Genomic DNA, 24,993 nt, shown 5'->3' on the forward strand with positions numbered 1-24,993 from the left:
GTTGCTCCCATTGCAAGATTGCCTCAATCTTCTTGGGATCGACATAAATTCCAGCTCCAAACACCACATGTCCCAAGAAAACCACTTCCTTCAACCAGAATTCACATTTACAGAACTTGGCATAGAGTTGTCTCTTGAGCAAAGTTTGCAACACAATGCGCAAATGGACAGCATGTTCATCATCATTCTTCGAATAAACCAAGATGTCATCTATGAATACTATCACAAACTTATCCAAGTGTGGATGGAACACCCTGTTCATAAGATCCATAAAAACTGTCGGGGCATTAGTCAAACCAAACGGCATCACCAGAAACTCATAATGCCCATAATGCGTCCTGAAGGCAGTCTTGGGTACATCCTGCTCCTTAATCCTCAACTGATAGTACCCAGATCTCAAATCAATCTTAGAGAATACCATAGCACCTCGTAATTGATCAAAAAGATCATCTATCCGGGGTAAAGGATATTTATTCTTGATGGTCGCTCGGTTCAACTAACGATAATCAATACACAATCGAAGAGTGCCATCCTTCTTCTTAACAAATAGGATTGGTGCTCCCCAAGGAGAAATGCTAGGGCGAATGAAAGCTTTATCCACTAAATCTTGCAACTGGACTTTCAGTTCCTTCAACTCTGCCGGAGCCATTCTATATGGAGGGATAGAAAGAGGTGCGGTACCCGGAAGTAAATCAATAGGGAACTCAAGCTCTCGATCAGGAGGCAGTCTCTGTAAATCATCAGAAAATACATCAGGAAACTCACTTACTATTGGGACATCCTCTAACTTAGGTTCCCCCTTTTGAAGTATCAATCACGTATGCCAAATAAGTCGGATACCCTTTCTACACTAATTTCGAAGCTTTGATGGCCGAGATTACACAAGACGGTAATACTCGGTGTTTCCCTACAAACACAATCTCTGCTCCCTCTAAATTTTGAAGAACAACTTCCTTTCGAAAACAATCCACGTTAGCCCGATGTGCAGTTAACCAGTCCATACCCAATATTAGATCAAAATCCAGGATCTCTAGAGGAATTAAGTCACCCCTAAATCCTTCCTCGCCTACCCTTACCCCACAATCTCTATAATAACTGTTTCTAACTAGCTTTTCTCCTAAAGGGGTATGAATTACAATTTCTTCCTCTAATGGTGACAGGTTTCTATCAGCAATTGATGCAAATGTGGTGCTCACATAAGACCTATCTGAGCCAGAATCTATCAAAACATAAGCATCTTTATCAAATAAAGACATAGTACTTGTCACTGCTCCAAGTCGGACCCATGCCTCATCTTCCGTCACAGCGAAAACTCCTGTTAAAGTACGAGTCTGTGGTCTCGAAAGTGGATGTGTCGGGGTATTACTCTCCACACAGGACCGTATGGCCACTCCCTGTCTCGGTGGCAACCCAGAAGAATTTCTCCTCTACATATCAATGTGAGCTGGTGAAGATGATGCAACTACCATGGCTCGTCCTAACCGTGGGCAATTACTCCTAATATGACTCGTCTGTCCACATTGGAAACATCTTGTTGGTCCTCTACATAGCCCACTATGATAATTCCCACAATTTTTGCATCGTCAGAACCTCCGAAACTCTTCCTAGAACCAGTCATAGCAGATCTGCTAAACCTCAAAGGTCTCTGTTGTGATGGTGGAAATGGAGGTCGAGGAGATGTCACGGAAACAGAAGTAGTACTCCTTGAAATCGTTAAGTCCTTGCCTCTTTTTACTGGCTGATTAGAAGACATACCAGGATTCTTCCTTTTTACAAACTCATTCCGAATCCTCCTATTCTCAGTCGCGAGCTTCTCCGCCCGTAAAGCTATTTGTACCACCTCCTTATGCGGCTTCCTACCAGTCACTGTCATCCGTTCTCTAATCTCATTACGGAGCCCTTCCTCGAAATAACTAGCCTAATCCTGCTCAGATTTTACCAGATTCGGCACATATAACATCAACTCGTTAAAACGAGTCTCGTACTCCTCCACAGTTAGATTCCCCTGTTTTAAACTAAAAAATTCTCTCTTCTTTTCTTTCTGATGAAAATAAGTGAAATACTGACCATCGAATTCCTTGAGAAAATCGAACCACGTTTGAGGAGTAGTGGAACGGGACTTCACTGAATTCCACCAAGTACGAGCCTTCTTCTCTAATAATCTCGTAGCCACCATCAGCTTCATGTCGTCGTCTAATCTCATATTAGAGAGAGTCTCTGAAACCTGATTAATCCAGTCCTTTGCTACAGTGGCATCCAACTCACCCGTAAAAGACACACAACCGAGCTGTCTAGCCTCCTTTAGCTTCTTGAAAATGGATACATCCTGTACCGGTGGTGGAACTAAAGGAGTAACTGGTGGTACTATAGGTGGAACTTGACCAGTTTGAGCTCCACCAGCCATTGCGGTAAAGAAAGCTGCCAATGCCTGTGCTACCTCAGTAGGCATGGCGGGAATACCAGTAGGTGGCAGAGGAGGTGGAGGACTATCGGCCTACTCAGTAGCAGGTGCTGCCTGAATGGTAGACGTAGCCGATTCTTCCCCTACTGCATCTAGCTGACGACGTTGGGAACAACCTTTTCCCCTCCCAACTGATCTAGTGGGAGGTGGGCGTCCGCGTCGATGAGGCATAATAATCTATAAAAGAAATGCATGCATTCTATTCAACCTAACCTAACTTAATCCTGGGCCACACTGATACTGTAAATTTTTAAAACCACTTTAAAACCAAAAACTCTTATCTTTAAAACCAAAAGCTCTGATACCAATCGAATTGTCACGACCCGGAACCTCCCTCAGGCCCATGACAATCGTCGCGACATCCCGATTGACACTCATTATCCGGAATGCCAACCGGAACCCCGCAAGGCTTACATATCAGTTTTTTTCCTTTCCTGTGAGCAATCGTTGTTAAATATCAAGTTTTTAGAGAATATAAACTATTTTAGATCAAAAACAATCAAAATAAAATTTTTGCCACACAGGGGTATTTTGATTATTTTTTTCTCAAAAATTTTGAAACTGGCTAAAACATAATATACAAGTACAAAATACATAATTCATATTCAAAATGAGTTTAAAAGTCTAAAATCTTCATTTAAAACGAAATTACGGTTATTTGAATATAATAAGAAAATAAAAGAAATATTAAGGGAAATATTCTATTTTCTTATAAAACAATATTTATAGAGTTATACGTGAATAATTTTTATAGCGTAAAAGCTAAATAAATTTAGACATACTGAAATCCAGTAAGCCAAAATATTTAATTTAATTTACAATAACAAGAGGGCCCCCGAATAAACAAAAGTAAAGAGGACTGTGAACCTACGGTTTGAAAAATGCAGATCCAATGGTAGTCCTCGATGAGATCAGCTATCTACAATCTATACTGAACCTGAAATGGGTGGAAAGGAGTTGGGTGAGATTTTGCAATCCCAATGAGTAAACAGACATTATCATAAATATGTAAAGGAGAGTAAAATGGAGGCAAGTTTAAACAACAAACTTCAACCCATTTCATAATGTTTCCAATTTATTTCTTAAACCATAAAATATTTGTAATTTACCAAAACAGTTGTTAAGGCTTATGTCTTTTATTAAAACAAGGCTCAAGCCAAAACTAATCCTCGGGGATACCTTGGCCGAGGCATCTAACCGAGTTCGCCAACGGTGTCAAAATATTCACACGTGAAACACATTTTTATTTTTAAAACAAGCCGTTCCTTGGCGTTGGCCGAGTTACACATTCACGTGGGGGTTCGACGTGAAGTGAGCTCTAATACTACCCCGGGAGTTACCGTCATCGCCTCTACAACCGGAGTAACTATATAACTGTGTCAAGCCCGATCTTATAAAATACTTTCCATGTCATTCATATGATTGACAATATGCTTGCATACTTGGAAAGCCCTGAAAGAAAAATCGTTAAAAGACGACAATGTACCAAATGGTACAATTAAGTTAATTTAAGTCTCGAACTAGATCAAATAGAGAATTTAAAATGAAATTAAGAATATTAAAGTCCCAGAATGGTTTAATATGGTGATTTGGAGTTCGAGGATCAATTTGAAGTCAAACTAGAATTTTTACTGTCCAGGGGCAAAATGGTCATTTGCCACCCAAGGACACAATGGGAATTTTTAGAAAAGAATTTTTTTAGCCCCATTTGACTTATTGGAGTATGATTTGAGTATTGGAGTATAATTTGAGGGTTTGGCAGTGAAAAAGTTTAATTCCAGTGATTTCTAGAGTGTAGGGGCAAAATCGTAATTTTGCCACTCGCGGACAAAATTTGAGATTTTGAGAGAATTTAGATCAAATTTGACAAATTGGAGAATGGTATGAGTATAAGGGATGAAAAATATGTCTATGGGCAATTTTTCAATTTTTGGGGCAAAAATGTAATTTTTGACTTTTACGGGGGTAAAAGTGTAAATTTCAAAAATTACTCCACCAAGACTTTGGATAAGTCTGAGAATTTTACCTAAGCTATGGATATTTGGGACAAGTGTATGGTGAAAATTTGGAAACAAATGGATGGCTAGAATTTAAGGAATTAATAAAACATTAAAAAAATGAATAAAATAATATTATATTATTTTAGCCTTTAAAAAGGTAAAAATTCCGGAATTCTCATCTTCTTCAGCTGTCCAAACCAGGGGAGAAAAGGGGAAAAAAAGAAAACAAGAATCCTACCTGAAAAATTTGGAGAAAATCAAGAGAAATCAAGAAATCAAGCATTAAAAAGGTAAATTTCATTGATTTTCCTTGTGATTTTCACTACCCATGCATTTTTTTCTCATTTCCATGCAAAATTAGAAAGTGGGTATGGACACCCATGCTGGCCAAACCTCCATGGATGAGTTCTGAGCTTGATTTTTGGTTGATTTTAATTGAATTAAGTGATTTTAGTTAAGTTATATTGAAATATAGCAAAAATAAGCTAGAAATATAATTTTCTCCCATTTAAACCCATTATGCTGAATTTTCTAGGGGAATATTGGCTGCTGATCTTGATGGTTATTTGAGGAATTATGATGAATAATGATGAATTATGAGCCTAGAAAAATAATGGAAATTTTCGGAGCAAAAATACAAATTTTTACCCACTAGGGGTATTTTCGTAATTTGTTATCGAGACTGATAATTTGCACCACACTGAGGGACATTAAGTCAATTTGGGTGCAATTGAGGTGTAGAAACTGAAAAAAATTAATTTGGAGTTTAAACGGACGCGTATATCAATTTATCGGGTAAAAGACCGAAATAGGCTAACACCGCATTTAGGCAAAAATTTAGACATTTTTGCATTCCATATCAAGCATTAGTAGTCTAAATTAGTTTAATTTCAATTTAGTACCAATGTGGTGAATTTCTCGATTTTGTACTATGTCAAGGTGGTGAGTCCTCTGATAAAGGCAAGGGAATTGCACCCGAGGACCAATAGTCTGAGTATTTCGAAAATCCTCACTCTAGACACGGTGAGTAACCTTACCATCATTTTAATTATCTAAAGTATGTTTTTATTCGGTTTTGGTGAATTTTATGAAAATGAGTTCAAATGGTAAATTTTTATGTTTTGTAAACAAAATGAGTTTAAATGAAAATATTTTATAAATTGTCTTGAAACGAAAAAACGATTTTGAAAATAGAGTAATTGGAGACCACTGATATGTTGTAAATTTAAAATTGAATTAATGGCTTATGTTATTGTATTGGCATGACTGGCTGGGCTATGTTTTTATGAATTATATGAATTGCTTTATTTTACCCTTGCAGGCTGGGTAGTAATATATTAGCCCTGTCATGCTGTCAAAATTTTATTGTATGGTGGGTTTGACCTGCTGCAGTGGGCTGGATTCTGTGGACTAGCCTATTAGAGGGGCACGGAATCCTGTTATATTTTTACCTCGGTTGGAGAGGCGAGTAGGGTAACTCCTGAGGTATAACTTTTAGAGTTCACTTCACGCCAAACCACCACGTGAAGGGGAACTCGGCCAACGTCAAGGAATGGCTATGTTTTCAAAATAAAAACATGACTTTCTAATAGCCTTGGCGGACTCAGTTGGGATAGCCCTCGGCCAAGGTATCCCAAATAACTGAGTATGATAATAATTTTTGGCATGAGCCAAGCTTTTTAAGAAATTCGTAAGCCATACTGATTACTTGCTTTAAATAAATTGATTTCATTTGGTTGAAATAAGTTGAAAGATGATAAATTACAGTTTGATGAAATGTTTTAATAGTCTCCTTTTACTCGACTTTAGATATTTTGAGTGATGTTTGTTTACTCACTGGGATTTTATAATCTCACCACTCTCATTTCCACCCATTTCAGGTTCAGAATAGATTGTAGATAACTGATATCGGCAAGGATTACAGTTGAACTTGCCACATCCAAAGACTGTAGGTTCATTTCTTTTGATACTTTTGGTCATTCGTGGGCCCACGTGTCATTGTAAATTAAATTCTATACTTTGGTTATCTGTATTACGGTATGTAAGAATTTATTTTGCTTTTACGCTATAAAAATTATTTATGCAGTGTTCTTAAAATATCGTTTTATGTGAAAATTGAATATTTTATTGAATATTTTTATTTTATTATAACAGTCATAATTCCATTTTAAACGAATGTTTTAGACATCCAAAATTATTTTTGATTAAGAAATATGTGTTTTCCACTTACATACTATATTTTTAGATGATTTTTGAGATTTTTGGGATAAATGACAAAAATACCCCTGTGAGACGGAAATTATTATTTCATTTGTTTAAGTTGGAAACAGTTTAAAATCTTTTAAAATGTGGTATTTGGAAACAGTTACCCACAGGGGAAATGAGAAGCTGATATTAAAGCCTTGCGGGGTCTCGGTTGACATTTCGGGTAATGAATGTAAATTGAGACGTCGCGGCGGTTGTCACGGGCTCGATGGGAGTTCCGGGTCGTGACAAACTGGGTTTACCATGCCCCTCTAATAGGCAGTCCACGAAAACCCGTCACTGCAGTGACTAACCCACCAATTTTAATAAAATTTCGACAGTATAACATGACTTTTATTTATTTATCCAGCCTGCATAGTAAAAACAACTTACATAAATTTCCCAATGCACTCACAAAATATAGCCACATAAACTCATTTCTCATAAGCCATTCCTAGGAAAATATATATTTTTCAAGTCAATTTGTAGCCTCCAATTACTCAATTTCATAATCAATACAATATATTTTTATTTATCACATTTATTCCTAAAACATCAAAAATCCCGTTTTAATCTCGTTCTCATTTCATAAAATACATAAAGGGCATTTAAAAATAAACTCTAGATAATTTACAATAATAATAAGTTTACTCACCGTTTGTACAAACTAAAAGCTTTCTAAGCGCCCCGATCACTACTTGTCGGGTATGACTTCTTTGCCTTTTCCGGAAGGCTCTCCTCCTAGACACATTACAAAAATTTACACAATTCATCACATTGATGCTAAATGTCACGACCCGGTACTCCCCTCGAGCTCGTGACAACCGTCGCGGTGTCTCGGTAGACACTTATTGCCCGGAATGTCAACCCGAAACCCCGCAAGGCTTTACTATCAGTTTCTCTGTTCCCTTGTGAGCAACCATTGTCAAATATCGTGTTCTAAAAGATTTTAAGCTGTTTCCAACTTTAAACAAATAAAATATTAATTTTTCGTCTCACAGGGGTAATTTTGTCATTTTTCTCAAAAATTTTGAAACTGGCTAAAACGTAATATACAAGTACAAAACACACAATTCATATTCAAAATGAGTTTAAAAGTCTAAAATCTTCATTTAAAACGAAGTTATGGTTATTTGAATATAATAAGAAAATAAAAGAAATATTAAGTAAAATATTCTATTTTCTTATAAAACAATATTTATAGAGTTATACGTGAATAATTTTTATAGCGTAAAAGCTAAATAAATTTATACATACTTAAATACAGTAAGCCAAAATATTTAATTTAATTTACAATAACAAGAGTGCCCCCGAATAAACAAAAGTAAAGAGGACTGTGAACCTACGGTTTGGAAAATGCAGATCCCACTGTAGTCCTCGATGAGATCAGCTATCTACAGTCTATACTGAACCTTAAATGGGTGGAAATGAGGGTGGTGAGATTATAAAATCCCAATGAGTAAACAGACATCATCATAAACATCTAGAGTTGAGTACATGGAGACAACAATCATCATAAACTGGGTTATACAATTAGAACACATCTCATTCAAAATACGTAAAAAGGCTTATGAATCTCATAAAAATCTAGGCTTGTGCCATAAATCCATTCTCGGGGACACCTTGGCCGAGGCATCCTACCGAGACCGCCAAGGCTATTAAAATTCACATTTCACATAAATCATGTTTTTGTTTTGAAAACATAGCCATTCCTTGGCGTTGGCTGAGTTCCTCCTTACGTGGTGGTTTAGCGTGAAATGAACCCTAAACTTTACCCCAGGAGATACCCTACGTGCCTCTCCGTTCGAGGTAAGAATATAATGGGGTTTACCGTGCCCCTCTAAAAGGTTGGTCCATAGAAACCCCCTACTGCAGTGATTAATTACTATATAATCCACCATATAATAAAACTCAATAACATAATATGAAAATTTTGTAATTCGCAGTTTTTCAAGGTAACCAAACAATTTGCATTTCAATACAATTGCCAACTAGCCAATCATGCTCGATTTATCATAAGCCAGTTAATTTAAACAATCAAATTGTCACGACCCGGTACTCCCCTCGAGCCCATGACAATCGCCGCGACGTCCCGATTGACACTCATTATCCAGAATGCCAACCGGAACCCTGCCAGGCTTACATATCAGTTTCTTTCCTTTCCTGTGAGCAATCATTGTTAAATATCGAGTTTTTAAAGAATATATACTATTTTAGTTCAAAAACAATCAAAATAAAATTTTCGCCACACAGGGGTATTTTGGTCATTTTTTTCTCAAAAATTTTGAAACTGGCCAAAACGTAATATACAAGTACAAAACACATAATTCATATTCAAAATGAGTTTAAAAGTCTAAAATCTTCATTTAAAATGAAATTATGGTTATTTGAATATAATAAGAAAATAAAAGAAATATTAAGGAAAATATTCTATTTTCTTATAAAACAATATTTATAGAGTTATACGTGAATAATTTTTATAGCGTAAAAGCTAAATAAATTTATACATACTGAAATACAGTAAGCCAAAATATTTAATTTAATTTACAATAACAAGAGGGCCCCCGAATAAACAAAAGTAAAGAGGACTGTGAACCTACGATTTGAAAAATGCAGATCCAATGGTAGTCCTCGATGAGATCAGCTATCTACAGTCTATACTGAACCTGAAATGGGTGGAAAGGAGTTGGGTGAGATTTTGCAATCCCAATGAGTAAACAGACATTATCATAAATATCTAAAGGCGAGTAAAATGGAGGCAAGTTTAAACAACAAATTTCAACCCATTTCATAATGTTTTTCAATTTATTTCTTAAACCATAAAATATTTGTAATTTACCAAAATAGTTGTTAAGGCTTATGTCTTTTATTAAAACAAGGCTCAAGCCAAAACTAATCCTCGGGGATACCTTGGCCGAGGCATCTAACCGAGTCCGCCAAGGGTGATAAAATATTCACACGTGAAACACATTTTTATTTTTAAAACCAGCCGTCCCTTGGCGTTGGCCGAGTTACACATTCACGTGGGGGTTCGACGTGAAGTGAGCTCTAATACTACCCCGGGAGTTACCCTTCTCGCCTCTACAACCGGAGTAACTATATAACTGGGTTTACCGTGCCCCTCTAATAGGTAGTCCACGAAAACCCGTCATTGCAGTGACTAACCCACCAATTTTAATAAAATTTCGACAGTATAACGTGGCTTTTATTTATTTATCCAGCCTGCATAATAAAACAACTTACATAAATTTCCCAAATGCACTCACAAAATATAGCCACATATACTCATTTCTCATAAGCCATTCCTAGGAAAATATATATTTTTCAAGTCAGTTTGCAGCCTTCAATTACTCAATTTCATAATCAATACAATATATTTTTATTTATCACATTTATTCCTAAAACATCAAAAATCCCGTTTTCATTTCATAAAATACATAAAGGGCATTTAAAAATAAACTCTAGATAATTTACAATAATAATAAGTTTAGTCACTGTTTGTACAAACTAAAAGCTTTCTAAGCGCCCCGATCACTACTCGTCGGGTACGACTTCTTTGCCTTTTTCGGAAGGCTCTCCTCCTAGACACATTACAAAAATTTACACAATTCATCACATTGATGCTAAATCACTATATAATTAACTTAAATCCTATACTAATGCATGGTATGAAATGCAATAGCCTAAAACGGCTTAAACGCGGTATTAACCTATTTTTGGCACTTTGCCCGATAAATTGCTAACGCGCTCCATTTTAGCTCTAAATCATCCCATTCTCTCTCCAACATTTCTAACCATTAAATATCAGCCAATAACCTTCTAAAAACAACAAAATCAGCTCACTCCCTTCCTTGAAAAATTCGGCCAAAAATGGGACATTAACTCGGTTAATTTTCTACTTTGTTTTTCTATCACATTTAATCGTTTTTCATCATTTTCTCTTCATTTCCCTTAGAATAAAATCAATTCATCATCATTGTACAGCATTGAGCATCCAGCCAAGAGTGGGAATTGTGAAAATTTACTGATTTCTTGCCCAATTTAATTTCTAAACACATTTAACTAACTAAAACTATCAATTTAACTAAAAATCAAAACCTAAAAATTTCAATTTCTCTCCCCTAGAATTTCGTCCAGCCCTTGATATCACTTTTTGATCTCTCTCCTCAAGCATGCTAAATGGAAATAAAGGCATAGGAAAGGTAGAAATCAAGCTAAAATCGAAAAATCTTACCGTTAGACGCGTAAACGGTTTAAACCGCGAATTTCTCTTTAATTTTTCTTGTTTCTCTTTGGTTTTTCTTTTTTTCTTCCTTTCCTCTCTATTTCCTCTCTTGTTCTTCCTTATGGCCGGCCAGCACTCAAAATTTGGGTTTAAATGGCTGACTTTTCATTAAAATAATATTATTTCATTAAAAAAAATGCCACTTGTCACTTTCCCATTGGCCCATTTTTAAAATTTCATCCATTTGTTTCCAAATTTTCACCATACACTTGTCTCATATATTCATAGCTTAGATAAAATTCTCAGACTCATCCAAAGTCTCGGTGGAGTAATTTTTGCAATTTACACTTTTGCCCCCATAAAAGTCAAAAATTACATTTTTGCCCCAAAAATTGAAAAATTGCCCATAGACATATTTTTCACCCCTTATACTCATACCATTCTCCAATTTGTCAAATTTTATCTAAATTCTCTCAAAATCTCAAATTTTGTCCGTGGGTGGCAACATTACGATTTTGCCCCTACACTCCAAAAATCACCAGAATTAAACTTTTTCACTTCCTATCATTAAATTATACTCCAAATAGTTAATCTTGGTCAAAAATTTCACTCCATGATCGAATTATTATCTTAGGTGGCAAAATGACGATTTTGCGCTTGAATATCAAAATTTCTAATTTTACCCCAAATGAACCCTCGAACTCCGAACAATCATTTTTAGTCATTCCTGGACTATAAAATATTAAATTTCATCCTAGAATTCCTATTTGAACTAGTTCGAGGTTAAATCAATTTAAGTGTACCGTTAGGTACAATATCAAGTTTCGTCTATTCTTAGGTGCTTTTCTAGCGTAATAACATGCTACTCAATGCATGTATGTCATGACATGTATTTATAGGGTCGGATTTTGCAATTCTACCCCCCTTAAAATAAAATTTTGACCTCAAAATTTCACTTACCAGATTCGACAAATAGATGCGGGTATTGGTTCCTCATCTGATGCTCTACTTCCCATGTCATTTCCTCCATTCGAGCACTTTTCCACAACACTTTGACCATTGAAATACTCTTGTTTCTCAGTACTCGATCCTTTCGATCCATGATACTCACAGGTTGTACCTCGAACTTCAAATCGTCATGCAACTCGATCGGAGGTGCTTCGAGGACGTGAGAGGGATCTGGTACATATTTCTTAAGCATGGAGACATGGAAAACGTTGTGGATCCGATCTAACTCTGGAGGTAATTCTAACCGATAAGCCACTGGTCCAATCCTTTCAATTATTCGGAATGGTCCAATATATCTCGGGTTGAGCTTTCCCCTCTTCGCAAATCGAATCACACCTTTCATTATCCAATAAAACACCATAATTTATCATGATAGTATAATCAATAAGATTTAATACTTCAAAGTATTCAAATTATTACCTTTCCAAGGAGAAACCTTAAGAAAAACTTTATCATCGATCTCAAACTCCAAGTCTTTTCTCCGTTTATCTACATAGCTCTTCTGCCTATCCTGGGCTACCTTTAGCCTCTCTCGTATAACCTTGATCTTGTCATTAGTTAGCTCGTTCAATTCCACACTCACTAACTTCCTTTCACCTACTTCATCCCAACAGAGTGGAGTACGACATTTTCTTCCATATAAAGCTTCGTACGGTGCCATACCAATGCTAGACTGAAAGCTATTGTTGTAAGCAAATTCCACCAATGGCAAATGTCTGTCCCAACTCCCAATAAAGTCAATGACACAAGCCCGTAACATATCCTCCAAGGTCTGGATAGTCCTTTCTGACTGACCATCCGTTTGTGGGTGAAAAGCAGTGCTAAATTTCAATTTGGTTCCAAGAGCTTCTTGAAATTTCAGCCAAAATCGAGAAGTGAATCGAGGATCTCGGTCTGACACTATAGAAACAGGAACTCCATGTAGCCTCACAATCTCATCTATATAGAGCTGAGCCAGCTTCTCAATAGAGTATGTACTATGAACAGCTAAAAAGTGAGCGGACTTAGTCAACCGATCTACGATCACCCAAATCGCATCCTTTCCCCTCTGTGTCCGCAGCAATCCTAAAACAAAATCCATAGTTACATGCTCCCATTTCCACTCGGGTACAGGTAAAGACTGAAGTGTACCTGCTGGCCTCTGATGCTCCGCCTTAACTTGCTGACATACGAGACACTTTGCTACGAATTCTGCTACGTCTCGCTTCATACTCGGCCACCAATAATTCTCCCTGATAGTCCTATACATCTTGGTGCTTCCGGGATGTAATGCATAAGCAGATGAATGAGCTTCTTCCATGATCGCCTGTCTCAACTGGTTTCCCTCAGGAACACAAACTCGATCTTTAAACATCAAGACGTTATCCTCTCCAAATCTGAACTCACTAACTCCTCCATCGGTCAGTTTTTGAATTTCTTTTCTTAACTCATCATCAAACCTCTGAATGTCCTTGATCTGATTAAGTAACGAAGGTCGCACAATGAAGTTTGCCAATAAGGATCCATCCTCACCATTTCTCAACTGGACCCCAAGAGATTTCATCTCTATTAATGCTGGAAAATAACAACTCTGAAGTGCTGCTAAAGACGATGAAGACTTACGACTTAAGGCATCAGCTACAACGTTCGCCTTTCTCGGATGATAGTCTATCACCAAGTCATAATCTTTTATCAACTCCAACCATCGCCTTTGCCTCAAATTAAGCTCCTTTTGGGTGAGCAAATATTTTAAACTCTTATGATCCGTAAATATCCGACAATGCTCACCATACAAGTAATGCCTCCAGATTTTTAAAGCAAACACCACTGCTGCTAACTCTAAATCATGGGTAGGGTAATTTGCTTCATGCCTCTTTAGCTGTCTAGAAGCAAAAGCCATAACTTTTTCATCCTGCATCAATACGCACCCCAACCCCAACTTTGAGGCATCACTATATACTACAAATCCCTTACCATTAACAGGAAGTGTTAAAACGGGAGCGGAGGTTAACCGGTTCTTTAGATCCTGAAATCGATTCTCACAAACATCATCCCACACAAACTTAACTCCCTTACGAGTTAGACGGGTCAAAGGAGCTGCTATTAAGGAAAACCCCTGAACAAACCTCCGATAATAACCGGCTAATCCGAGGAAACTACGAATCTCCGTCACTGTCTTAGGTTGCTCCCATTGTAAAATTGCCTCTACTTTCTTAGGATCAACATATATTCCAGTTCTCGATACTACGTGTCCCAAGAATACCACTTCCTGTAACCAAAACTCACACTTCGAAAACTTTGCATACAACTGTCTTTCCCTCAAAATTTGTAATACTATACGTAAGTGGGCAGCGTGCTCATCATTATCTCTCGAGTAAACCAGTATGTCATCAATGAACACAATAACAAACTTGTCCAGGTAAGGGTGGAACACCCTATTCATGAGATCCATAAAAGCTACCGGTGCGTTAGTTAACCCGAAAGGCATGACCAAGAACTCATAATGACCGTACCGAGTCCTGAACGCTATCTTGGGTACATCCTGTTCTTTAATCCTCAACTGATGATACCCAGACCTTAGATCAACCTTGGAAAACACTGTAGCTCCCTGTAATTGATAGAAAAGATCATCAATCCTCGGTAATGGATACTTGTTCTTAATGGTCATTCTGTTAAGCTGTCGGTAATCGATACATAACCGAAGTGTACAGTCTTTCTTTTTCACAAATAAAACCGGTGTTCCCCATGGAGATATACTAGGGCGTATAAAACCTTTGTCCACCAACTCTTGCAATTGTACTTTCAACTCCTTCAACTTTACTGGAGCCATTCTATATGGAGGGATAGAAATAGGTGCGGTACCTGGAAGTAAATCAATAGGGAACTCAAGCTCTCGATCAGGAGGCAGTCCCGGTAAATCATCAGGAAATACATCAGGAAACTCACTTACTATCGGGACATCCTCTAACTTAGGTTCCCCCTTTGATGTATCAATCACGTATGCCAAATAAGTCGGATACCCTTTCTGCACTAATTTTGAAGCTTTGATGGCCGAGATTACACAGGACGGTAATACTCGGCGTTTCCCTACAAACACAATCTCTGCTCCCTCCAAATTTCGAAGAACAACTTCCTTTCGAAAACAATCCACGTTCACCCGATGTGCAGTTAACCAGTCCATACCCAATATTAAATCAAAATCCAATATCTCTAGAGGAATTAAGTCACCCCTAAATTCTTCCTCACCTACCCTTACCCCACAGTCTCTATAACAAGTATTTCTAATCAACTGTTCTCCTAAAGGGGTATGCACTATAATTTCTCCCTCTAATGGTGACAGGTTTCTATCAGCAATTGATGCAAATGTCATACTCACATAAGATCTATCTGAGCCAGAATCTATCAAAACATAAACATCTTTATCAAATAAAGACATAGTACCTGTCACTGCTCCAGGTCGGACCCGTGCCTTATCTTCTGTCACAGCAAAAACTCTTGTCGCGGTACGAGTCTGTGGTCTCAAAGGTGGATGTGACGGGGTATTACTCTCCACACCGGACCGTATGGCTACTCCTTGTCTCGGTGGTAACCCAGAAGAATCTCTCCTCTGCATATCAGTGCGAGCTGGTGGAGATGATACAGCTACAGTGGCTCGTCCTAACTGTGGGCAATTACTCCTAATGTGACCCGTCTGTCCACATTGGAAACATCTTGTTGGCCCTCTACATAGCCCACTATGATAATTCCCACAATTTCTGCATTTGTTAGAACCTCCGGAACTCTTCCCATAACCAGTCATAGCAGATCTGCTAAACCTCGAAAGTCTCTGCTGTGATTGTGGAAATAGAGGTCGAGGAGATGTCACGGAAACAGAAGTAGTGCTCCTTGAAGTCGTTGAGTCCTTGCCTCTTTTTACTGGCTGACTAGAAGACATACCAGGATTCCTTCTTTTTGCAAACTCAGTCCGAATCCTCCTATTCTCAGTCGCGAGCTTCTCAGCCCGTAAAGCCATCTGTACCACCTCCTTATGTGGCTCCCTACCAGTCACTGTCATTCGCTCTCTAATCTCATTACGGAGCCCTTCCTCGAAATAGCTGGCCTGATCCTACTCAGATTTCACCAGATCCGGCACATATAACATCAACTCGTTAAAACGAGTCTCGTACTCCTCTACAGTTAGATTTCCCTGTTTGAAACTCAGAAATTCTCTCTTCTTTTCTTTCTGATGGAAATAAGTGAAATACTGACCATCGAATTTCCTGAGAAAATCAGACCATGTTTGAGGAGTAGCGGAACGGGACTTCACCGAATTCCACCAAGTACGAGCCCTCTTCTCTAATAATCTCGTAGCCACCATCAGCTTCATGTCGTCATCTAATCCCATATTAGAGAGAGTCTCTGAAACTTGATTAATCCAGTCCTTTGCCACCGTGGCATCCAACTCACCCGTGAAAGATACACAACCCAATTGCCTAGCCTCCTTTAGCTTCTTGGAAATGGATACATCTTGTACTGGTGGTGGAACTAAGGGAGTAGTTTGAGGCACTACAGGTGGAACTTGACCAGCCATTGCTGCAAAGAAAGCTGCCAATGCTTGTGCTGCCTCAGTAGGCATGGCGGGAATACCCGTAGGTGGCTGAGGAGATGGAGGATGTGGAGGACTATTGGCTTGCTCAGCAGCAGGTGCTGTTCGAAGGGTAGATGCAGCTGATTCCTCCTCTACTGTATTTGGCTGATGACGTTGGGAACGACCTCTTCCCCTCCCAACTGATCTAGTGAGAGGTGGGCGTCCGCGTCGAGGAGGCATTGTAATCTATAAAAAATACGAGCAAGTTTAGGTAACCTTAGGCTCTATATGCAGATGAATGCATTCTATTCAACCTAACCTAACTTAACTTAATCCGGGGCCACACTGATATTGTAAATTTTTAAAACAACTTTAAAACTAAAAACTTTGATCTTTAAAACCAAAACCTCTGATACCAATCGAATTGTCACGACCCGGTACTCCCCTCGAGCCCGTGACAACCGCCGCGGTGTCCCGGTAGACACTTATTGCCCGGAATGTCAACCCGAAACCCCGCAAGGCTTCACTATCAGTTTCTCTGTTCCCTTGTGAGCAACCATTGTCAAATATCGTGTTCTAAAAGATTTTAAGCTGTTTCCAACTTTAAACAAATAAAATATTAATTTTTCGTCTCACAGGGCTAATTTGGTCATTTTTCTCAAAAATTTTGAAACTGGCTAAAACGTAATATACAAGTACAAAACACACAATTCATATTCAAAATAAGTTTAAAAGTCTAAAATCTTCATTTAAAACGAAATTATGGTTTGAATATAATAAGAAAATAAAAGAAATAGTAAGTAAAATATTCTATTTTCTTATAAAACAATATTTATAGAGTTATACGTGAAAAATTTTTATAGCGTAAAAGCTAAATAAATTTATACATACTTAAATACAGTAAGCCAAAATATTTAATTTAATTTACAATAACAAGAGTGCCCCCAAATAAACAAAAGTAAAGAGAACTGTGAACCTACGGTTTGGAAAATGCAGATCCCACTGTAGTCCTCGATGAGATCAGCTATCTACAGTCTATACTGAACCTGAAATGGGTGGAAATGAGGGTGGTGAGATTATAAAATCCCAATGAGTAAACAGACATCATCATAAACATCTAGAGTTGAGTACATGGAGACAATAAAGTAAATCATCATAAACTGGGTTATACAATTAGAACACATCTCGTTCAAAATACGTAAAAAGGCTTATGAATCTCATAAAAATCTAGGCTTGTGCCATAAATCCATTCTCGGGGACATCTTGGCCGAGGCATCCTACCGAGACCACCAAGGCTATTAAAATTCACATTTCACATAAATCATGTTTTTGTTTTGAAAACATAGTCGTTCCTTGGCGTTGGTTGAGTTCCCCCTCACGTGGTGGCTTAACGTGAAGTGAACCCTAAACTTTACCCCAAGAGATACCCTACGCGCCTCTCCGTTCGAGGTAAGAATATAATGGGGTTTACCTTGCCCCTCTAAAAGGCTGGTCCACAGAAACCCCCTACTGTAGTTGAAATACCCCATACTTTGATATGGTGATAAATAAAGTTGATCGAATGCAAATTGAGGTCAATTAAAATGTTTAGAAGTGATAAAAGACGAAAGGAGTAGTTTAGGATAAAATGTTTCGCAAGTGAGAAAATAATAATAAAATAATAATAATTTTATCGGAGGAGAATTTGTGAGATAAAAGGCGATTTGGAAGTCAAGTGAGGCATAATAAGGTATTTTTGGTACCAAGGAGACAAGATAAAATTTTTAGAATAAAATAATATTTTATTAATAAAATAATATTAAAATATTAATATTTAGCCGGATGTCGAAGTCAATCAAGAAGGAGGATCATATGGTTGATCCAAGTGGGGGATAAGATGACAAGCCCGACTCTACAGAAATATTTGTGATGACATACATGTGGTGGATAGCATGTTTACATTCTAAGAGAGTCTTGAAAAATTTACAAAAGTCGGTATTGTACCTAGAGGTACAATAAAGTTGATTTAAGCCTCGAACTAGATCAAATAGAGAATTTACAATGAAATTAAGAATTTTAAAGTCCCAGAATGGGTTAATATGGTGATTCGGAGTTCGAGGATCAATTTGGAGTCAAATTGGAATTTTCGCTATCTAGGGGCAAAATGGTCATTTGCCACCTGGGGACAAAATGGAAATTTTTAGAAAAGATTTTTGACCCCATTTGACTTATTGGAGTAAGATTTGAGGTTTAGAAGTGAAAAATTTTAATTTCGGTATAATTTGGAGTAAAAGGGTAAAATGGTAATTTTACCATTCGGAATCGAAAATTTAATTTTTTGAAAGGATTTAGATCAAATTTAATTATTTGGAGTGTGAAATGAGTATGAGGAGTGAAAATTATGCATTATGGAAAATTTTCAATTTTTTGGGTAAAAATGTAATTTTTGAAAAGTTCGAGGGCAAAAGTGTAATTTTGAAAAATTTACTCCACCAAAACTTTGGAAAAATCTGGAAATTTCACTCAAGACTTGGATAAGTCAAAGGGAATGCATGGTGAAAAAAATAGGACAAGTGGATGGCTAGAAAAAAAAATGAATTAATAAAATATTTAAAATATGAATAAAATAATATTATTTCATTAAACAATAAAAAGGCATAAAAAAAATCAGCCCACCCATTCTTCTTCTTCAACATTCGGCCAAGCAAGAAACAAGAGAGAGAAAGGAGAAAACAAAACCCTAGAGAGAGAAAATCAAAGAAAAAGTGTGAATTTTCAAGGAAATTAAGTGAAAAAGGTGAGATTTTTTCTATTAAGCTTGAGTTTTCTTATTCCCAAGCATTTCTCTTTATTTTCCATGATTAAATTACATGTTTTCATGATGAATTCAATTCTGAAAAAATGGGTTAGGAGAGAGAAAGTTGTTGGATTTATTTGATTTTAATTTATGTTAGTGTTTTTAGTTAGTTTAGCATATTTAGAAACAAAACAACAAGAAAATAATTTATTTTCTCCTCCAACCATTAATGGCTGAATTTACCATGTAGTGAGTGAGGATGAGTTTGATTTTATTCTAGGAGAATTGGTTAAGGAATAATGAATTATCAGCCTAGAAAAATAATGAGAATTTTCGGAGCAAAAATACGAAATTTTACCCACTAGGGGTATTTTCGTAATTTGCTGTTGGGACTGATAATTTGCATCACACTGAGGGACATTAAGTTAATTTGGGTGCAATTGAGGCATAGAAACTGAAAAGAATTAAATTGGAGTTTAAACGAACCCGTTAGGAATTTAATCGGGTGATAAGACGAATTAGGCCAATACCGAGTTTAGATAGTTACCAGTGCATTTTTGCATTCCATATCATGCATTGGTAGTCTAAATTAGTTTAATTTTGATTTAGTACCAACTTAGTGAAATTCTCGATTTTGTACTGTGTCAAGGTGGTGAGTCCTCCAATAAAGGCAAGAAAATTGCATCCGAGGACCAGTAGACAGAGTGCTTCGAAAGTCTGCATTCTAGACATTGTGAGTAAACTTATTATCGTCTTAATTATCTAGAGTAGTTTTATACAACTGTGTGATTTTATGGAAAATGGGTTTAAATGGTAAATTGCTATGTTTTAAGAGAAATTGAAATTTTATAAAATGATTTTATAAATTTTCTAGAAAATCGAATATTGGTTTTGAAAATTGAGTAATTGGAGACTACTAGTTTGTGTTGCAAATTTATGGTTTTGAATTGAATGGCTTATGACAATAAATGAGCATGAATGGCTAAATTGATTTTGGTGTTAAAATTATTTATACTGTGTATTCAGCCTTGAGAGGCTAGGTTGCGATAAATTGCCATGTCATGCTAGAATGAATTTTATTGATTGGTGGATTATATATTAATTATTTACTGCAGAGGGGGTTCCGTGGACCAGCCTATTAGAGGGGCACGGTAAACTCCATTATTATTTTACCTCGAACGGAGAGGCGCGTAGGGTATCTCCTGGGGTAAAGCTTAGGGTTCACTTCACGCTAAACCACCACGTGAAGGGGAACTCAGCCAACACTAAGGAACGGCTGTATTTTTCTCAAACTAAAATATATTTTAAGTGTATACAAAATTTTAATAGCCTTGGCGGACTCGGTTAGATGCCCTGCGCAAGGTATCACCGAGTATGAGTTTTGGCACGAGCCAAAGTTTTAAGAAATTCATAAGCCAAGTTGATTACTCGATTTATATGGATTGATTTTATTTGGTTGAAATGAACTGAAAGGTAATGAAATTACAGTATGATGACTTATTTTAATTGTCTCCATTTACTCGGTTTTAGATACTTTAGATGGTATTTGTTTACTCACTGGGATTGTAAAATCTCACCCCTTCTTCCTATATATTTTTCAGGCTCAGGACAGTTTGTAGATAGTCGAGTAGGACGAGAACTAAGTTCGGAACTGCATTATAGAAAGTAAGAGTTCATAATCTTACATCCTCTTGGTCAATTGGAGCCCACGTGTCATTGCAGATCAAAACTTATATTTTGGTTATCTGTATTTCTATTCATACAATTTTTACTTTACTTTCATGTGCGAAAAATTATTTACGAATATTTCTATAAAAATTTATTTTATGAGAAAATAGAATATTTTATTAATTATTTTTGAATAGTACTAGTTGTTAACAATTTGCTTTCAAATGAACGTTTTAGATACTTATTTTGTTTTTAAATCATTAAATATATAATTTCTGCTTACCTATTACATTTTTAGCAAGTTTTGAGATTTTTGATGAAAAATTACGAAAATGCCCCTATGAGCCAGAAAATAATATTTTATTGTTCTTATTTGAAAATGACTTATGATTTTTTTAAATGCGAGATTTTATAATTGTTGCTCACCGGGGAGATGCGAAAGTTGATGCTAAGCCTTACGGGGTTTCGATAGGCATTCGGGTTGAAGAATGTCTGTCGAGGCCTCGTGGCGGTTGTCACGGGCTCGATGGGGAGTTTCGGGTCGTGACAGTAGTGATTAATTAATATATAATCCACCATATAATAAAACTCAATAACATGATATGGAAATTTTGTAATTTGCAGTTTTTCAAGGTAACCAAACAATTTGCATTTCAATACAATTGCCAACTAGCCAATCATGCTCGATTTATCATAAGCCAGTTAATTTAAACAATCAAATTGCCACAATTAACAGTCTCCGTGTACTCTATTTTTCAAAATCACTATTAATTTCAAAACAATTTATAAATTAATTTCATTGAAACACATTTATTCATAAAATATGAAAATTTACCTTTTTAAATTTCTTTTTTTCATAGAATTCATGAAATCATCTAAAAACCACCCTAGATAATTAAAATGACAGTAAGTTTATTCACAATGTCTAGAATGAAGACTTTCGAAGCACTCTGTCTACTGGTCCTCGGATGCAATTTCCTTGCCTTTATCGGAGGACTCACCACCTTGACACAGTACAAAATCGAGAGTTTCACAAAGTTGGTACTAAATCAAAATTAAACTAATTTAGACTCCCAATGCATGATATGGAATGCAAAAATGCACTGGTAACTATCTAAACCCGGTATTGGCCTAATTCGTTTTATCACCCGATTAAATTCCTAACGGGTCCGTTTAAACTCTAATTTAATTCTTTTCAGTTTCTATACCTCAATTGCACCCAAATTAACTTAATGTCCCTCAGTGTGGTGCAAATTATCAGTCCCAACAGCAAATTACGAAAAAACCCCTAGTGGGTAAAAATTCGTATTTTTGCTCCAAAAATTCCCATTATTTTTCTAGGCTCATAATTCATTATTCCTTAACCAATTCTCCTAGAATAAAATCAAACTCATCCTCACTCACTACATGGTAAATTCAACCATTAATGGTTGGGGGAGAAAATAAGTTCTTTTCTTGTTGTTTTGTTTCTAAATATGCTAAACTAACTAAAAACACTAACATAAATTAAAATCAAATAAATCCAACAACTTTCTCTCTCCTAACCCATTTTTCCAGAATTGAATTCATCATGAAAACATGTAATTTAATCATGAAAAATAAAGAGAAATGCTTGGGAATAAGAAAACTCAAGCTTAATAGAAAAAATCTCACCTTTTTCACTTAATTTCCTTGAAAATTCACACTTTTTCTTTGATTTTCTCTCTCTAGGGTTTTGTTTTTATTTTCTCTCTCTTCTTGCTGGTTTGGCCGGCCATGGGGTGGAAGATGGGCTTATTTTGTGCCTTTTAAAAAGGAAAATAATAAATTAATAAAGGCATGACACATGGCATCATGTCATTGGCCCGTTTTTAAAATTTTAAAAATTTAAACATTTTATCTCCACCACATGTTTAGTCAAGGGTCAAAGATGAAGACAAAGGAAGACCATGTGCTGGAAAAAATATCCTGGTGGTGGAAAATTACAATTTTGCCCCTGAGGTGGCAAAATTACCATTTTACCCCTATACTCCAAATTATAACGAAATTAAAATTTTTCACTTCTAAACCTCAAATCATACTTCAATAAGTCAAATTATACTCCAATAAGTCAAATGGGGCCAAAAAATTCTTTTCTAAAATTCCCATTTTGTCCCCAAGTGGCAAATGACCATTTTGCCCCTAGTTAGTGAAAATTCTGATTTAACTCCAAATTGATTCTCAAACTCCAAATTACCATTTTAAGTCATCCATGAACTGTGAAACTCTTAATCTCACCTTAAAATTCCTATTTGATCTAGTTCGAGGATTAAATAAACTTTGTTGTACCTCTAGGTACAATACCGACTTTTGTAAATTTTTCGGGACTCTCCTAGCATGCAATCATGCTATCATCACATGTAAGTCATGAATAGTATTTTATAAGGTCGGGCTTTACAGTAAATCATTATATAATTAACTTAAATCCTATACTAATTCATGGTATGAAATGCAATAGCCTAAAACGGCTTAAACGCGGTATTAACCTATTTTTGGCACTTTGCCCGATAAATTGCTAACGCGCTCCATTTTAGCTCTAAATCATCCCATTCTCTCTCCAACATTTCTAACCATTAAATATCAGCCAATAACCTTCTAAACACAACAAAATCAGCTCGCTCCCTTCCTTGGAAAATTCGGCCAAAAATGGGACATTAACTCGGTTAATTTTTTACTTTGTTTTTCTATCACGTTTAATCGTTTTTCATCATTTTCTCTTCATTTCCCTTAGAATAAAATCAATTCATCATCATTGTACAGCATTGAGCATCCAGCCAAGAGTGGGTATTGTGAAAATTTAATGATTTCTTGCCCAATTTAATTTCTAAACACATTTAACTAACTAAAACTATCAATTTAACTAAAAATCAAAACCTAAAAATTTCAATTTCTCTCCCCTAGAATTTCATCCAGCCCTTGATATCACTTTTTGATCTCTCTCCTCAAGCATGCTAAATGGAAATAAAGGCATAGGAAAGATAGAAATCAAGCTAAAATCGAAAAATCTTACCGTTAGAAGCGTAAATGGTCGAAAACCGTGAATTCCCCTTTGAATTTTCTTGTTTCTCCTTGGTTTTTCTTTTTTTCTTCCTTTCCTCTCTATTTCCTCTCTTGTTCTTCCTTATGGCCAGCCAGCACTTAAAATGGGGTTTAAATGGGCTGACTTTTTATTAAAATAATATTATTTCATTAAAAAAATACCACGTGTCACTTTCCCATTGGCCCATTTTTAAAATTTTATCCATTTGTTTCTAAATTTTCACCATACACTTGTCCCACATATCCATATCTTAGATAAAATTCTCAGACTTATCCAAAGTCTCGGTGGAGTAATTTTTGAAATTTACACTTTTACCCTCGTAAAAGTGAAAAATTACATTTTTGCCCAAAAAACTGAAAAATTGCCCATAGACATATTTTTCATCCCTTATACTCATACCATTCTCCAATTTGTCAAATTTGATCTAAATTCTCTCAAAATCTCAAATTTTGTTCGCGGGTGGTAAAATTATGATTTTGCCCTTACACTCAAGAAATCACCAGAATTAAACTTTTTCACTTCCTATCATTAAATTATACTCCAAATAGTTAATCTTGATCAAAAATTTCACTCCATGATCAAATTATTATCTTAGGTGGCAGAATGACGATTTTGCCCCTAAACATCTAAATTTCCAATTTTACCCCAAATGAACCTTCGAACTCCGAACAATCATTTTTTTAGTCATTCCTTGACTATCAAATATTAAATTTCATCCTAAAATTCCTATTTGAACTAGTTCGAGGTTAAATCAACTCAAGTGTACCATTAGGTACAATGCCGAGTTTCGTCTATTCTTAGGTGCTTTTTCTAGCATAATAACATGCTACTCAGTGCATGTATGTCATGACATGTGTTTATAGGGTCAGGTTTTACAGGTGATTTCATTTTAACCAAGAAATTTAAGAGTAATTGGAGACTGCTACTTGTTGTGCTATAAACTGTATTTTCAATTGATTGGCTTATGATAAATCGGGCATGATTGGCTAGTTGGCAATTGTATCGAA

The 24,993-nt window shown here is 36.2% G+C and overlaps 2 long non-coding RNA genes across 3 annotated transcripts in view; one reads left to right on the forward strand and one right to left on the reverse strand.

The window, feature by feature from the left end:
• Positions 1-22,630, reverse strand: part of LOC148763632 (uncharacterized) — an 86,942-nt gene extending 64,312 nt beyond the window's left edge. The window contains exon 1 of the long non-coding RNA XR_016025471.1: positions 22,582-22,630. This is a non-coding gene — a long non-coding RNA (uncharacterized LOC148763632). The remainder of the gene's footprint in view (positions 1-22,581) is intronic.
• Positions 19,134-24,993, forward strand: part of LOC148763634 (uncharacterized) — a 53,343-nt gene continuing 47,483 nt past the window's right edge. The window contains exons 1-3 of one of the 2 annotated variants that reach the window (XR_016025470.1): positions 19,134-19,260; positions 19,910-19,993; positions 20,862-21,153. This is a non-coding gene — a long non-coding RNA (uncharacterized LOC148763634). Of the gene's footprint in view, positions 19,261-19,909; positions 19,994-20,861; positions 21,154-24,993 lie in introns of those variants that run through there. The other variant, XR_016025469.1, reaches the window with a different exon arrangement.

This window comes from Theobroma cacao, chromosome 3, assembly GCF_053813885.1.
Source record: "Theobroma cacao isolate CCN51 chromosome 3, ASM5381388v1, whole genome shotgun sequence".
Classification (NCBI taxonomy): Eukaryota; Viridiplantae; Streptophyta; class Magnoliopsida; order Malvales; family Malvaceae; genus Theobroma; species Theobroma cacao.